Source organism: Callorhinus ursinus, unplaced genomic scaffold (genome assembly GCF_003265705.2).
Source record: "Callorhinus ursinus isolate GAN/ISIS: 27379988/994484 unplaced genomic scaffold, GSC_fseal_2.0 scaffold1363, whole genome shotgun sequence".
In the NCBI taxonomy this organism is placed as follows: domain Eukaryota; kingdom Metazoa; phylum Chordata; class Mammalia; order Carnivora; family Otariidae; genus Callorhinus; species Callorhinus ursinus.
This window is the reverse complement of record NW_027398418.1, coordinates 6,551-11,552: the sequence shown is the minus strand read 5'-3', so window position 1 is coordinate 11,552 and position 5,002 is coordinate 6,551.

Here is a 5,002-nt window from a genome sequence, read left to right as displayed (position 1 = left end):
TTCGGGGTGGGAGGTTGGGGGGCAGGCACTCCGCTGGCCCACGCGTTGCCTCGGTCATCTGTAACTCTGGGGTAGTCCTACGTCCAAGGTTTTCAGGCTTGGGGTAACACCCACCCGTGTCAGAGAAATACGGTGGAACAGCTCCACGCTTCTTTGCTCACGTCTCTCAGGGAACGTTCAAGTGCATCTAATTGATGACCCTGAGTTTTTTCTGTGCTTTTTTTGTTATCTCCTCCCCAGTCCTTGGAGGCTCCCCAGTCACTAACAACCGACAAAGATAAACGAAACGTTTAGCTCGTGTGTTGTGGGCACCCTCCTTTTCTCTGTCTCACCGCCAGAAGATTCTAGAAACCGCTTTGCAGACTCTCCTCGGGGACTTAGAAGGTAAGGGTGAGAGAAGAACGGTGAGGAATTGGGTTGTGTATATTGGTAGTGAGAGTGGAGATCCTGAAAACTGTGTCTGCTGCTTCTGTCTGTCTCTCTCCCTCAGCCATCAGGTCCCGCCTCAGAACACTTGGTGCATTCCAGGAGAGTCTTGTTAGAAAGCCTGTGGCTCTGCATGTCCAACATGCTCACGGGACCCCAGTGCTGCTGGTCTGGGGACCACACTCTGAGCAGCGAGACGGTGGCAAACTGTCCCACCTCGAGTCATTTTTATTGATTGATTTATTGATTGATTTATTGATTTATTTTAGGTTTTATTTATTTATTTGACAGAGAGAGACACAGCGAGAGAGGGAACACAAGCAGGGGGAGTGGGAGACGGAGAAGCGGACTTCCCGCGGGGCAGGGAGCCCGATGCGGGGCTTGATCCCAGGACCCTGGGACCACGACCCGAGCCGAAGGCAGACGCTTACCGTCTGAGCCACCCAGGCGCCCGTCGAGTCATTTTTAACACAGGGTATATGGGGTCCCAACTTAGCCGGCTGTTGCTAGAAAAAACGATCTCCTTTCCCCACTGCAAAGTCTGACCGACTGACCCGGTGCTTCTGATGCCAGTCGTAGAAGTAAAAGCTTTTGTTTGTAACTGGGGAAAAGGCGTAGGGGAGAAGGACTGAGGGGGAGAGGGAAGGGTCAGAGAGAAGGGCGAGGAAGTCCGAGGAAACAAAACGGTCGGTCTCTCCAGCCAGGTCTCTTCGAGTAGGTAGGAAAGCCGAGGTGATGGAAAGAACCTGATGGAGCTGCGCAAGAGGACAGCGGGGACACTGACATGAAGGCAGGGCCGCCGCAGGACCGGGCAGAGCGGGTGCGGCGGGGCCTGGACTTGAGGACGCTGGCAGGGGCCCGACAGCCCTCTGGAGCCCGAGGACGGAACACTTGGGGGCACCTGGAGTTGGCAGCCTTGGCGCGGGCAGACGTGCTCTGGTTGTGCATAGGCTTCCCCAGCAGCTCTGTGAGCAGCGGATGGGGTTGAAGGGCAGCAGGAGAGGACTGGAAGAGCATGGCAGATGCCCCTGGCTGACCACAGGGACAAGGTCACGTTCACCCGTGTGATCCCAGGGCCCACGCGGTGACAGGTGCAGAGCGGGTGTGACACCAAAGAATCAGTTGAATCAAAAATCTGGGGGGCGCCTGGGTGGCTCAGTCGTTAAGCGTCTGCCTTCGGCTCGGGTCGTGATCCCGGGGTCCCGGGATCGAGCCCCGCGTCGGGCTCCCTGCTCAGCGGGAAGTCCGCTTCTCCCTCTCCCTCTCCCCTGCTTGCGTTCCCTCTCTCGCCGTGTCTCTCTCTGTCACATAAATAAACAAAATCTTAAAAAAAAAAAACTTTAAATTTAATTTACAATTTTATTTAAAGATTTATTTGAGAGAGGGAGTGCGCGCGCGCGAGTGAGAGGGCGGAGGGAAGAAGGAGAGAGAATCTCAGACTCCGCCGAGCTGAGCACTGAGCAAGGATGCCAGGACCCTGCGATCATGACCTGAGCCGAAACCAGTGTCAGACGCTTAACTGACTGTGCCATCCAGGAGCCCCTGAATCAAAATTTCTAAAAACAGGTTATCAGAAGGTTTTTCAAAACAAAAATCCAGGGGCGGCCTGGCTGGCTCAGTCGGTAGAGCGTGCGGCTCCTGATCTCAGAGTTGGAGGATATGGAGGTTACTTAAACATAAGATCCTAGAAAAGGAAAGGAAAAGGAAGAAAAAAAAAAAAAAGCAAAGAAACATCCAGAAATAGAGGTAAATATATATGAGGACTTTTTTTTATATGATACAGGTGGCATCTGAAACCGATGATTAGATGGGCCATTCCATATGTGATGCCGGGACAACTGGGTGGCCATCCGGAAAAAATAAAGTCCGATTTATAGGGGAACTCGTACACTAGGACAAACACGAAGTGAGCTAGAGGTGGGAATGCAAAAAGATCAACAATTCAAAGGACAGTGGGCAAAGACCATGAACACTCGGTTCACAGAAAACAATAGCGGATCTTAACCACCTGGAAAGATGAACAACCTTGCTCGTGAACAAACGACTGGATATTACGCAGGAGTCTGATAACAGGACGGTTGGGCAAGGCTGTGGGAAACAGGCGCCGGCTGAGAAAGCTGGCTGTGCTCTTCGAGTCTCCGTCCCCGGCTTATCATTCCCAGCTCCCCTGAAGCGACAGTCAGGGGGTCCCTGGGGGGGTTTGCAGGACATTTGGACAATGGGCCTGACCGTCACATCTTGGTGTGGCCCTAACTTTGCAAGCACTTTGGTCTGTGCCCCTTGATGTGAGCTGGCCAAGGGAGACCCACGTTACCCAAACCCACAAGGAGCTGGTGCAGGAACTAGGACGGGAAATCATTTTTTAAGATATTTTATTTATTCATCTTTAAGTAGGCTCCACACCCAACATGGGGCTTGAATTCAGACCCTGAGATCAAGAGTCCCGTGCTCCACCGACTGAGCCAACCGGGCGCCCCCTAGAATGGGAGATCATTATTTTACCACGGGAAATACTCCTTTGCCAGGACAGAACATGCAGCTCTGCAATCCGAAGCACCTCATTCTAAAGATCAAAACGCCCGCAAAGTTAACTTAGTGAGCACACGATGGCCTCGTAAGCGTGGAAGCGAGCAGAACCGTAGTAGAACACAGTGAAGGTTCTAAGTACCACAAGCCACAAGAGGTTTGCTAACCCCTTTGTATGTGTACGGATCACATGATATACTATTTATTCGTTCATTTATTCAACTAAATAGACTAAGCGTCCAGGTGCCGTTCAAAGCTCTGGAGATGTAAATGGTGGACAACACAGACCAAGATCCCTGCTCTAGAGCTTACACGCTGTTGAGCTAAAAGGCAACAGACACGTGTTTAAACGTGGCGTGATCCCGTGCTATGGGATAAAAGAAAGCCAGGTAAGGGAGAAGCCGGGGCCCCGGGTGGAGGAGGGAAGATGAAGCCCAGGAGTCTATGCCGGCTGTTCGTATTCTCACTTTCTACATGAGGAGGCTGCAGAGAAGTGACTTGCCTGAGGTACTTTCCCTGTGTTTGGCTCTCCCAGACGTACTGTATCCCAAACATGTCTCGTTGTTCCCAATAATGATGTGCAGTAAGTTCTCATGTCATCCTCTCCCAGTTTAGAGATAACGGGTTGAAGGGGGAGGGTGAATCGAGGAGGCCAAGGTACATACTAGGTCACACTAGGTGAACCGGGCTTAGAGGCCAGGTATTCGGAGCCGATGCTCTTAGGTGCTGCACCAGACGGCGGGAAGACCTGTGTGTCAGGCTCAGCAACACTTAGTCTCCTCGTGGGCTGCACACACGAGAATCGCTCTTCTCGGGGCGCCTGGGTGGCTCAGTCGTTAAGCGTCTGCCTTCCGCTGGGGTCACGACCCCGGGGTCCTGGGATCGAGCCCCGCGTCGGGCTCCCTGCTCCGCGGGAAGCTTGCTTCTCCCTCTCCCGCCCCTCCCCCCCGCTTGTGTTCCCTCTCTCGCTGTCGCTCTCTTTGTCAGATAAATAAATAAAATCTTTAAAAAAAAAAAAAAAGGAAAAAGGAAAAGAATCGCTCTTCTCCTTTCTTGGTGCCCTTTCTAGGCCCTGTGGTCTCGGCTTCCCAGGCCCAGCCGGCCTCTTCCACTAAAGCCAATGGTGTGGTCCTGGGCGAGTCGCTCCACCTCTGTGCCTCAACTGCTCCATCTGTAGGTAAACTTTACAAGTTTGACACGAAGAAAGCACTGAGCGCGGGTGCGACCCAGACAAGAAGCCTGTCTATTTTATTGCGTACGTTGCTCCATCTCTTCAGTGTCACTGCCGTGACCTCTTCACTGGTGCCTCGTGGGACCCAGGACCCATATTCTAGATGACTGACATCAAGGTCACCTCATTAGCTACGTCTGCGTTCCCTAAATCCCATTAAGGAAGGTAGGAAGGTAGGAAGGTTACCAGGTTTCCCCAGTCTCCACTGGGGAAACGGAGGCTCATGAGGGAGGTGAGGTAGTTTGCCCACGGGCCCTGCTGATGGGGCAGGGTGGCCACCCTGTCAGGGCCCCATCTCGGGTCCCAACTTGACTCTGGAGCCCTTTCCATGTGAGCCCAGCCGGGCGCTTCTCGATTGGTTCCCAGCGGCCTGGACCCAGGAAGCCTGTAGGGTGCTACCGTGATGACCCGACGAGTTTCCTGGAAACGTGGACCACTCTGCCCCAGCCCCCTTCCACAGCCCCCCTCTCCAGACACATCCCCGATTCCCTTGGTCCTCCCCTCAGGCCAGCAAAAGCTTTAAACCGAGGAAGGCGCTGGGCCGCCACCCAGGTTCCTCTCCGGCGCGGCCACGCCTCCCTGCGCGAGAGGGGCGGGGCATTCAAATTAGAAATGGCGCTCCGCGGCGAGCGACAGAGCAACGCCAGAAGCACCATTCCTCTTTTAAAATGTGGAGAACTAAAAACTCTGCACCAGGGCGGTGACTGCCATAGCACCGTCCGAGAAGCGAGGGAAGCGAGCGGTGGGATGAGCGCGACTTGGCTCACCGTGAGTGCGATATGGCTGGCGGCGCGGCGGTGGCGGCGAGGGCGCGGTGAC